Source organism: Peromyscus eremicus, chromosome 20 (genome assembly GCF_949786415.1).
Source record: "Peromyscus eremicus chromosome 20, PerEre_H2_v1, whole genome shotgun sequence".
Taxonomy (NCBI): Eukaryota; Metazoa; Chordata; class Mammalia; order Rodentia; family Cricetidae; genus Peromyscus; species Peromyscus eremicus.
Window position 1 is genome coordinate 12,998,367 of NC_081436.1, and position 13,287 is coordinate 13,011,653.

The following is a 13,287-nucleotide window of genomic DNA, read 5'->3' on the forward strand; positions in this document are numbered from 1 at the left end:
TAGACATGGACTGTTCTCAATCTTGGTCATGGAAGCTTGGCTTTGTTGTTGTTGTAGTTGTTGTTGTTGTTAGTGTTGCTTTGTTTTTGCTGTGGACGGCAGTCAATAGAGAGAGAGGCATAATTTGTCAAAATAACAAGAATAATCGGCTGAGTGTTCAGCTCTAAATTGGGCATCTATATCAGCCCCACCGTGACCAAGGTTCAAGGAACACTGCAAAAGCAGAAGTCAAAAGAGTGTAATTTCTAGATGGCATGTGGCTCTGGATTACATAGGAAGTAAGGTAGGGGAGTAAGCCAAGAGGAGCGAGGCTGAAAGCAATGTTCTTCATGGCTTCTACTCCAGTTCCTGCTTCTTCCTTTGGCTTCCACCAGTGATAGACAGTAATCCAGACATGTTGGCAATAAACCTTTTCTTCCCCAAGTAGCTTTTTGTCATGGTGTTTTCCTCACAGCAATAGAAAGCAAACTAAAACAGAAATTGTTATCAGGTCCATGGGACAGTACTCTATCAGACCTCACCATGCTGTTTTGGGGAGAATTGTGGAAGGACTTTGAGATGAAAAGGTCTTTGAATATTCAGAGATTAATGGGCTATTCTGTGAAACTTGGAAGAATAGAATGCCAAGAGAAATGTAGATAATGAAGACCTGACTTGTGAAGTTCACAAAGACGTTTGAGAGTCCCTCAAAGATTCTATCAGGGGAATTCATGGATAAACTTGAATTAGGAATCAAATTAAGAATCTGTGGTGTCTGCTTGGCCACAGAAGCAGCTGTGATTAACAGGACAAGAGTACTACTAAAGTGGACAATTGATGCTTGTTAGCTTTGAGAGATCAGCAGTGACTAAGAAGAGACCAGAATCATGGAGGTAGAAGTCCAAGGGTATTTCCTCAGGGTTAGCACACAGAAGCTGTGCTCAAGAGGGGGCCAAGGCTGCATCTCACACCGGTAGCTGAACTTAATAATATGTAAGAGTTCCCCATGCAGCACTTGTTTTGAAGGCATGAAGGGGTCATGGAGAGCAGTTGAGGGTTGGTACTAGAAGAGGACAGGAAAGGCTACTGGTAAAGACACAACCACAGTTGCAATGGACATTCCACCGTGGAAGGACCATGAAAAACAATTGAAGCTTGGTACTATGAGTGACCAGGAGAGGACATTAATGAAAGTAAGGCCTTGGCTGCAATGGAATCCCCAGGATAAAGGATATCATGGAGAAAGGTTGAGGCTTGGTATCGTATCAAGGACCAGACCCCCTAAAGAGGGGCCAGGGTGTTGTTGGTAAAGGTGTAGCCTGTGGAGACTCTAGCATATTGTAGATGTCAGAACCATGAGATAACCACCAAGCATAGCAGGAGTTGTGGGGTAGAGTTTTTGTGTTTGACTGTGATGTGATGTGTGTGAAGGTGAATGTGTGCTAAGTGCCATATGAACTGTTTATATATGCTTTGAGGACAGTGTCCCTGGTGCAAGTGTGGTAGATGCAATATATCTAAATATTTTAATCTTTAAGAAATACTAACAATACTTCTGTTTTGATTACAAGTTTAGTCTGTACCTATGATGGGAATTTTCTTTAACCTACAAAATGTAGGAACATGTGCAGAGGGAGCTGCTAAGCTGCCAGCACCAAAGGGTTAAACCTTTTATTAGCACAGTAAATGAATCTGAGCCTAGCATAGACTCAGCTGAACATCTGCAATTACCTGGTGCACTTGGAAAGAAAGAAATGGGAATGTAATCAACATAATTATATGGCCAAGCTCTGGAGGAGAGATTTAAGGGTTGATGCAGAACATGTTTGAGAAAGAATAAACATAAAATAACTTAAATTTACAAGAAAGGTAATTCTGAGAACAAGCTATTTGAAATAAGTGTTGACTAACTTCCAAATGCTTCTAGAAAATAGATGTTTTCGTGGGGTCATTTTGAGCATAGAGACTATAAAGTAAAGGGATGCATTCAAATGCCAACTAGGGACCTAAAGGGTGTGCCTACAAAGCTGCTCTGTCAACTTGAGCAATCTTCAAGTGTGTTCTATATGCAGGGTACTACTTAATTGACATTTGAAGCCAACTCCTGAAGAAGATATATAGTGATTGGTAATATGGACAAGAATAAATAGAAATGACTCAGGACAAAGAGGACAACAAACTGGAAGCATATTGAATTTTAATAAATTATGTACAAAAATGAATCTAAGAGAGTCATGATGTATAGTTTGAGCTTTGTGCATTGTTTGATTTTTACTTTTGCTGAGGCTTTTTCTGTACAGCTTCATTCACCTTGATATGAGGGGAGGAAGGGTGATGGTGAATGGGCAATCATAGACACTTAGATGGGTATATCAGCTGGTAATGTTTAGTAGGTCCATAATGAACACATGAGCAGTGGGTGCAGAAGCTTGGAAAGAAGTCAAGTAGTGTTCCAAGTGACAACTTCATTGAGAGATCCTTGTTCACAGGGACAGTATCTATATCAAGTATCTCAATAGAAGAAGTCACGAAATGTTAAAGACATCAAAGACAGAAATGCAGCATTGTTGATGAGAGATGATGACAGATACTCTTCTGGTTCTGGCCTGCAAGGCCCATACTCTGCTCTGCATTTTATTCTTATTCACCTTAGCACTAGCCAACCTTTATGAGTAAGATTAAGTTGTACCTCTTCAGCAAAGTCTTTGATGATGGCATAAGTCTGCAATTCAGGGTTGACTGTACGGTGCAATCAGTGGTCAGGCTTTTGATATTTGCTTTGATTTTAATGCCAATATCTCCATCTGACCTGAGATAAAATCAGGGGATATTATCTGGGCAATTTTATACTAATGCATACTTAGAGTTTTCTATAGTTACAACTTCTTCAAAACTTCTATAAACTATAAATACATACTGTATAATCTGTCCTAAAGGTTCATTTTTTTAGTGCCTTCTTAAAGGTTTTAATGCCTTCTTACACTATTTGTCAACTAATAATTTCATTTGTTCTAAGTCAACAGTAATCTCCTTTCATTTACTTAACAAATCACAAAGTTAGGTATGTTAAATATCAACTCACTGACTGTAGTCATGAATGGCACAAACAGGGAGTATTATTAGCCCTATTTGAAGATCCTGATCAAGCAATCTTTTTTATAAAGGAAAACAAGTATATTTTAAAACTATATTCCCTTCTATTTTATACAGTCTTATAGCATGTGGTAGAGACTGTTAATTTTCTGCAGCTGCCCTAAGACTGGGTAATATGTAATTAATATTAATATTTTCTCAGTTCTTAAGGCTGAGAAGTTCAAAAATGCAGGAGCTACCACCTGGTCAGTACTTTCTGGTAGCTTTACCTCAGGAAGAGAAGAGGTGAGCTTGCTTCTTTACAATGGAAAAGTGCTTGGCATCTAAGAACATCTCAAAGGCCCAAAATTTCAATGTTGTTGAGAGAGCAATTACATTTCAAGATTGGTTTCGGAGGGGCAAATATTTAAACCCACACATACAAACTGACACACTCTTATAACTACAAACACTTTACCAGGTGATAAAAACTAAATTAGAAACCAAAAAAATAACTTGCCTTCCTAAACAAGTCTATGGTTTCAGATGACTTTAATACAGTCTCAATTTCTTTCTTTTTTTTAAGTATTAAGAAATATTTTTACAAGACAAGATTATAAATCAAATTTCACATACAATATTATTCATATTGGTAGTGATGTCAACATTAACTTAGAAGAAACATTTTGAAATAAAACACAATAATTACATTTGAATAGCTTTTCCTATGCAGTCTATATTTAAAAATTCATGATACAAATGTAGTATTGATTTAATAGGACCTTACACTGAGATGAACATGTAAGGCTAACTTTTTAAAGATTTTCGTATATGTCTCTTGTTTGATATTGTTCTTGTTGGTTGTAGTTCCATCTTATCTAGGTCATTATCCCTTATTACTCCTGGATAATATTTGAAAATCATTTCTATTGTATACAGTCTCAATTTCAATGAGTGTGGAGGCAAAGCCCACAGTCAAAAATTAGACAGCCTGATCAAGGATAGTCAGTTCTCTCTGACGTGTTTGGGTTTGTTTGCTCACACATGGAACTGGCCACAAGAGAAATCAGTTGCATACTATATTTTTTATTTTAATTTAATGTTTATTATTTATTTTATCTTTTAGATTATAATTACTTACATTATTGCCCCTTCCTTTTCCTCCCTTCAAATACTCCCATGCACCCCTTGCTCTCTTTTCAATTCATGATATCTTTGTTCATTAATTGTTGTTACATGCTTATATGCATATACATAAATATTCCTAAATGCAACTGCTCAGTCTGTGTAATGTTATTTCTATGTATGTTTTCAGAGCCTATCATTAGGTATTGGATAACCAATTGGTGTGTTCTTCCCTGAGGAAGACTGTTGCTCACTTCCAGCATTCTTTGATTACCTGTAGATTTTTTGTTTTTTGTTTTTTGTTGTTTTTTTTTTTGTGTGTGTGTAGTCCTCACCCCTCATCAAGAAAACGTTCCTTTGCAACAGACAGAGACCATTACAGAAAACCACAACCAATGAAAACACTAAGTTGTGAGTCCAGCCCCAGCACATATACCCAAAAAACAATACCTCCTGCACCTAAGGCTCAGGGAATATTTCAAAAGAGGGGGCAGAAAGACTGTAAGAGCCAGAGGATGGGGAAGTTTGCTATGAAATTGTGTCTCCAGTAACAATCGTCATGCCAATGTGCTCAGGGGAAGACCACAATGCTTATAATATTTTTGAGGAAGTTGTTTTGCTGAAGAAATGCTTGCAATAGTATTGCAGGGATCTCTCTAGAACAAGCACTCTGATGACAAGAGTGGAAGAAAGGAGATTTATTTACCATACGACTAGAGCCAGGACATCTGAAAGACTTCAGATCTGGGTCCAGTTTACATTCTCATTTTATACTCTAAAACCACATGGTGGGATGAGCAGGCAAACAAGCAGGACTCTTTTCAGAATCATCCATGGCAGTTAGCCTTTTGTTTTCCAAAGCATACATTACAGTTGACAGGTGAAAACTTGTGTTGTCAGGTTGCTAAGGGCAATGGTTGCCTTGGGGCTGAGCCTTTTCAATGCCTGGTCCCTGTCCAAGTCATTCTCTTTCAGCTAGCAAGGTAAAATGGTATCTGTCAATAAGCAGTACAAGCAGTACTTTAAATAAACCAACAGACCGGTATCTAATAATTGGTCTTTTCTACCTTGCCCTAATTCAAACGCTTTTTATTTTCACTATTAAAGCAATCACTCATTCTTCAAGTATCCATTTCTACCACTGGATTCCCAAACATACAATTTCTAAGAATAACATCTAAGAAATTTCTAGATACAGATTCAGGGGCCAACAGAGAAGGGATTTTATTCCAGAGCATGAACCAAAGGCCACCTTGTGAACATTCTGAGGACCTTGTGGATACAATAAAAGGCAGTTTTTGTGGTGAGTATCCACAGAAATTGAAAATGCCAAGAAGCACTGACTGAATGCTTTCCCTTACACACTTCTTCACTGCAAATTTTATTGCATTTTTCTATTCTTATTAATCCATTATGTTTTAGTGGAAACCTATATAAAGGCAGTGTTTTAATTTATAGATTAGTAAAAGATGGTATTGAACTACATGGAGAAGGATACCTATCATCCTAAAATCCTCAGATTTAAGGTGGCTGCAGATTGAAGAGAGATGGTACACTGGGGTGTCTTTCTTCAAGATGAGGTAATGTGCTGTGGAGGAAGGAGCAGTACTACTGGACCCTTGAGAAGCCAAGCAGCTGGTTGTTCCATACCTGATTTATGTCTTACCATGACACTTGTTCCATAGAAGTTTAGGACTCATCTTTCTGTTTATTTTTAATGGTTTGAAGGATTGACTGTCTTTGAAAGTCTGCTAGAGTTCTGCTGTGAATCCACCTGTTCTGGACTTCTCTAGCTAGAAGGCTTTTTATTACTATTTCAACATCTTCCTTTGTTGTAGATCTCATGAAGTTGTTGATCTTTCCTTGGTTCAATTTTGGTGGTTTGGCTGAATCTAGAAATTCATCCATTTCTTGTTAGTTTATCTAACATAATGGAGTATAAGTTTGTAGAGCATTCTCTTTTACTATTCTGGTTTTCTTTTAGTATATTTTTATATTTCCTGTTTTAATGTTTCTTGTTCATTTCTGACTCTGTTAATTTGGGTCCTATCTTTCTTACTTTCTTCTGCTTAGTTGGGCCAAGGGTCTGTGGATCTTGTTTAATTTCTCAAAGAACCAGCTCTTAGACAAGTTGATTCTTTGTATTGTTTTATTTCTATATAATTAATTTCTGTTCTTATTTGTTGGGGTTGGGTTAGGTTTTGTTTTTCCAGGTTTACATCAGTAAAATTGTTTATTTGTACTCTTACTGATTGTCTGCATGGGACTGTTTTTTGATGTGTTGCCTTTTCATTTTCATTTAGTTACAGAGATTTTTTAAAATTTCTTTCTTATTTCTTTAATGAGTTCTTTGATCTCTATGATTTTGTGTGCTTAATAGATATTTGTTTCCTGTCTAATATTAAGTTTTACTGTGTTATCCTCATATTGGAGCCATAGAGTTATCCTAGTCTTTCTGAATTTGTTAACATTTGTTTTGTGTCCCAGAATGTGGTCTATTTTAGAGAAGTTTCCATGTGCTGCTGAGTAGAATGTATATTCTTTGGTGTTTGGGTAGAATATTCTGTAGATAACTTTTAAGTCCATTTGATGTATGCTGTCATTTAATTCTGATGTTTCTCTGTTGGTTATGAATCTCTATCTATCTATGTATCATCTATCTATCTATGTATCTTCTATCTATCTGTCTATGTATCATATATCTATCTATCTATCTATCTATGGATAGATGATAGAAAGATAGATACAGATATATCTATATAGATAAAGAGAAACTTGACTTTGAAAAGATGTTAAATTTCATTTGTTCTGTTTACAATGATCTGTTCTTTTTAAAATTGCATCCTTCTAAGATAGTAAACATGAGTCAAGATTTGCCTTCTTCGTGGTAAATTCCATGAATAACCTAAGAAAATAACCTGGCAGTTAGTTCTAACTTAAGCAAGCCATTTAATGTGTCTCTGATTCATCATTCAAAATCAAACATAATATAAAATTGCTTGTTTTGCTTTTGTTTGTGCTGTGGCTTAGGCAGGGTTGTATTTCATGTAGCACCCCAGGCACAGAATTAAAATGGAATGTGATCAGGGTTGACGGAAAAACCTGCTGTCCAGTTGAGAGAGGATAACAGTGCAGCTTTTCTTACCTATGAGAAGAAAAACAGGACCTTCGAATAGAAATTCCATATATTATCATCTGCTTAAAATTTATAAGACAGCTGCCTTCCATGGCCTGTAGTGAGCAAAAAGGAAATATTAGGACCCTGAATCTACAGCTAGTTTGTGAACACAAGTTGTATGGCAATGATGATGCGATTGCTTTCCAATGGCTGCCATGGTCTTCTTCCAGGAGAAATTACTTTATGAACCAAATCATTCTGCTCTTTTGTCTCTTCCATCATTTTGTTTGCCCTGAACGTTGTCTGTTATTCATATTTGGTATGCTACTTCCTTCCTTGCAGCTTGCTGTGCTCTATTATTTTTAAATATTATATTTTACTTCTGGAAGGTTTTAGTTATATTTCTATTGTTACTCTTTTATTCAGAAATGAACAACTGAGATGGAAGGGAAGTCTGGAACCTTTAGGAGTTGGAGCCGTAGTTTTGATAAACAACTTCAGTTTTAATAAGGCTGGCAGCAGTTTGGATGATAAAAGCACCACAGTTTACCGTGGTTTCTGATGAGGCATTACCACACTGAATAATGATCCCCTGACAGTCTGTGTTCCCACTAGCCATGAGGCACCTAAAACAGAACAAAGAGGCATGCGTTGGGAACTCTTCTGTGCAGGTGTGAAGCGAGATCACACAACTCCTGCTCTGGTGTTTTCCAGACAAGCAGAGCAGTTCTCGTTCTCAGTGACGATCTTGGCAAAGAAATTTGGTTTGGGGTTTTCCAGGATTCTCTTATGAGCCATCAATTATTGTAAAAACAGAAATGTTTCAAACGAACAAAGCAAGCAAACTTTATCATTACGGAAAACTGCCATAGGAAATGGAAAATTTTGGCATTCTTAAAATTCATTAACTCTTTTCTTGACTGTTGTTATTGTCTTTTACTAACCAGAACAGCAGTTCTCAACCTGTGGGTCATGCCCCCCTTGGAGTCAAATGAACCTTTCATGGGGGTCATCTGAGATCATCAGAAAACATAAATATTTACACTACAATTCGTAACAGTGTCAAAATTACAGTTATGAAGTAGCGATGAATTTATGGTTGGGGTCACCACATCATGAGGAACTACATTAAAGGGTCGCAGCATTAGGAACCACTGGTCTAGAACCTTATGTTCATTTTGGCTACTCTATTATTTTATATGCCTTTAGTTTTGTACTGCATTGTGAAAAAATTAGTTACATAGAAAAATATCATTCATTCTGGGGCTTGTGAGGAAAACCAGAATTATCTGGTTGGTACAAAAATAGGAGTTGGTTTGGACAACTTGGGAGTCAAATATATAGCTAGAGTGTTAAGCAGCAAAGGATGAAGCAGTAGAAGTTAATGACATACACATGCATCTGTTAGCTAAGTGCTGAACAGGCTCCACGTGGTAAGATCAACCCTGCTCCGCGGCTCTTCAAACACGGCGCTGACATAGTAAGAGCGCTGAACTCCATGGAAGCACGTATCAGGAAGAGTTCCATCCAGCCTCACTGATGGGAAGGGGGCTCTGGCACAGCTACCAATGAAAATAGTGCACACAGGCCCCTTGATAAGCTTAGAGCTGTGGAAGAGGAGCTGAGATTGGTAAGTCAGGGAGCTGGTTCTAATGCTGGAATGGGGACTATGGCTTTGGCTTTATATGGTGTCCAACCACAGTGGCAAAATGATGAGACGCCACTGTTGGCTGAGTGTCTATGGAAAAGGGATTAGGAATAAAATGGAAAAAGACTAATTAGTCATAAATGGGGCAGGGGGCAACCTTGGAGGACGGAAACAGTGTTGTAAGCAATGTATCATCCAGGAAAGAGAAAGCACATGGGGAATTTCAACAGCAAGCGATCCTGTAAAAGGAATAAAATTGCTTATAACTGTAATTAAAGAGGCAATTCCACATAATTTATCTTGTAATTGAGAGATGTTTCTTTCTGGGGTAACTTACAGGATCTGGGAGATCCTGTATAGGGGTTGCTTACAGGGTCCAGGAGAGATGAGGTACCATCCAGCAGAGAAATCTGGCTTGGTCTACTATCCAGCTTCCAGGACCACGAGGTATCCAGAAGGGGCAAGCACGTACACACCTGGAGTCTTAAGGGGCTCCCTCTCAGCCACGCCCCAGGGGCAGGTCATAGGCAGGTGTGGCAGTTACTTGCTGTCACACTAGGGGCAGTGTTTCAAGGTCAAAGCTGGAACAGCTACCCACTACAATTGCTAATGGGCATTTGGAAATATAGAAGAAATATAAGCCTAGCTTGCAAAGAAAATGAGTTTCTAGATGACAAGTGGACCTGTGTGAGATGTTTCCAAACAACAAAACAGGAGGCTAGGGATATAACTCACTTGGTAAAGTGCTTGCCTAGCATTCATAAAACCATGAGTTTAATTCCTAACACCACTTAAACCAGGTATAGTGTCAATAACCTGTGATTCCCATACTCAAAGGTGGAGCTATGAGGACCAGAAGCTCAAATACATAGTGAGTGCAAGATCAGTCTTAAGACCTTGTGTCAAAAACCTGGAAAGTCCAACAAAAAAACAAAACTAAGTATAAGCAAGCAAGTGAGCAAAACAAGCTCAGCTGTGGTCTAGAGGTGAAGCTGTGATTGGTGTCCGTGCCATGATGGCATCACAATCACCCCACACTTAGTCACATCCCCCATATACCATAGCACTGTTGTCATTTGACCCACAGTAAGATCCTCTCCATCTCGTTTCCGGATTTCCAACCTGTAGGACTAAATCTTGGTGACAAAACTAAAAGCCTTATCCTTAATCCCAGATTCAGGGAAAGTCCTTTCATGTGTGAGCCCCTGTAATGCAGAGGAGAGCCAGGAAGACAATGAGAATCCATGTGCCCTTATTACACAATACCATCAGCCACTTGGTGTGCTGACCATGTGTACTTGTGCTTCAATCCATTCAGTTTTCAGTATCAACTATGGAAAAAAAGAACTAACTTTCCTCCCTAACACGACAAACTTCTCATGTAACATATTTTATGGAAAAATTCCATCTATTACTAATGGTGTTTATTTTTTAAAAAATAAATTCACATAATTTTAAATTGTTAGAAAACACTTAAATAAAATTTGTTATTCTTATGGCAGAAACATTTAATGTAAGTCCTCTCTTCTAAAATATTTAAGTGTACAACAAATTAATGTTGACTCTAGGACAGTGTTGCCCAGTATCTCTAGGGTTTGTGCATCTTGCTCAGAGGGAATCTGATGCTCATTACTTGGTAGCTCTATTTCTTGATTCCTTCTGCCCTGGTGGGGTCCCATTCTTCTAGTCCATGAGTCTATTTTACATAACTGACATAAACAAGTATATATCTTTCTATCATTGGCTTATTTCATTTTATCCATGTTTATCCATGTTGCCAGTTATTAAAGAATTTTCTTCTTTTTTGAGGCTAAAATCTATTTTGCTATATGCATATGCTACACACTTAAAAATACTCATCTGTTAAAGAATTTGGATATCTTGGCTACTGTGAATGGTAATGTAACTGAAATGTGAGAGGAAGTAGTGGAATCTCTTTTAAATGCTGATTGTCAATTTTTTATTACTACCCCAAAGCAAGTGTCCGGATCCTACAGTAGTCATATTTTTAATTCTTCAGGAACATCCATATTGTGCTGCATGTGACTAGTGGGTAACTGAAAGGAAAGTACATGGGACTTGCTGGTGTTGCTTTTCCTCCTTATCTTTATAGTCACAGTGACCTCTTTGGCTAACTTGTAACCCTCTTCATTCAGATGGATGATAGAGGGGTTAAGAAAGAGCTAAATCAGAAATTAAACTTTATATTTTTAAAAGAGACTGATAACAATCAATAGGTCCAGAGACAATACTCAGAAAAAGGTAAGGCAGAGGGTTTGGAGGGTTCCAAGACTCCCTTCAAATAAGAGCTTGATGCCTAAGGATGGTGGTTCTCAACCTTCCTAATGCTGCCACCTTTTAATACAATTTCTCATATTGTGGTGGCCCCCAACCACAGCCATGTTATTATTTTTGTGTTACTTTGTAAAGGTAATTTTGCTACTGTTATGAATCGTAATGAAAATGTCTGATATGCAGGATTTCTGATATGCTACTCACCCCCAAAGGGGTCATGACCATGGGTTGAGAACCGCCACCTTAGGAGGAAGACAAGCTCAGTCCAAACCTAGGACTGTGGGCTCCAGCTTCAAATGCCCTGCCACACTGGCACCACTGTAGAACAGGGAACAGCTCTCTACTTCCAAGCTACGAAGGCATCCAAAGTGTTTTTCCCCAACCAAGAAGCACACCCCCAGATGGCATCACATTTGAGACACATCTGCTCCCATCACAGACAGAAAGCCATTCTTGATTCTGGTCAGTATTGGTTGAATCTCCTCCGAAGCTGACAGAAAATGAACCCATTGATTAAAGGATAAGATGAAAATCCAGGAGGTAGCTTGAGCCAAGGGCAACAGAGGAAGATAAACGTGGACAAATGGCTGCTTGGGGGAGGGGGAACACATTCTGTGAGACATAAATGCAGCTTCATTCTATGAAAAGTAATTCTTAGATGTGGAAACGTTGGGGTAGAGAAATTTGATGCGATCTGCAAGGGCATTAAGAATCTGGATGGGTATGTTTATGTAATAAAATGCCCTATGGAAACTTTCAAAGGCTTATCAAATAAAAATTTCAATTTACAAGAAGTTTTTGCTTAGAGAGTACTTGGGCCTCACCTCCATCCAGCTTGGGAGCAGATGATCACGTGATCACTCAGAACAAAGACTGCAGAGGTGGGAGTTTGCAAACTCCTGTATCTGAAAACTCTACATCTGGTAATTATTTCTAGAGGCTAACACTCAGACACCCTTCTACAGATTTCCTTGGGGTTCAATAACATCTGCATTTCTGAAGTGGTGCATGCAGACTTCCAAACCAGTAACCTATTCATTTATCACGTTGCAGAATAACTCTCCTGGAGGCCCAGAACAGTAAAAACAAAGCCAAAATTGGTTTCCTCAGCTACTGTTAAGAAGTTCAAGTTTCCATACCAAGAAAGGAGAGGGGTCACAGAGACAAGGAGATTGAAGAGAACTCTAAGAATTTCCACACAAGAATGATATATATTTTATGCTCTCTGAGTGAAGACCACCCTGGGTAGAAAGATATCACCAGGTGCCTAGGCACACACCAGCACATATGGGCCACACACAGGCAGGCAGAGAGAGGGACACACATGGACTGGTACATAGGCTTCACAGAGGTGGGTAGACATACTAACAATGGACTCAGGCAGGCTAGAGAAGGTAAAAGCAAATGGCAATCATCTTGAGGCAATCACCTCAAGTCCAAATTTATACAGAAACACACAAAAGAAGCATTCTGCCAGGGATAGTTATATAACAGATGATATCACTGTTTACCTTTAAGTTCCTTACACATTGCTTGTCAGACACTTTGTCTTGACTCACAGATGCCTAGACATCCAGCATTAGCCATCTTGGCTGTGCTAGATAGTCACACCAGTGCTGGATTATCCAAATACAAACTGGCCCCCCAGCTTTCTGTTTCCTTTAGGATGTATAAAATTGGTAATCTGATGGGACATTGATAAGCAAACCCAAAGAGGAATAAGATATTTCCTTGATTGATAAAATTTTGCCAGAGAGTTATCAACACCTTCCCAACGCAGACAAATTTGCTTTGTGGTTCACAATTTCAGTGGCTGCAGGAACATGTCATTACCAGACTGGAGACATGTGGTATCATGTCTTCACTCTCTTGTACCCAGACAGATGCTTTATGGGTAGGCACCTGTGGCATCCGGACATGATAATATACTCCTTATTTATCGGAAACAAGCTAGATATGTACAGACACATGGCAGGAAAGAGCATTCAGCTCTTGCTTGCTGTCTTCAGGAAAAACAGGCAAGCACTGAAGCGACAATCTCTGGCTCCAA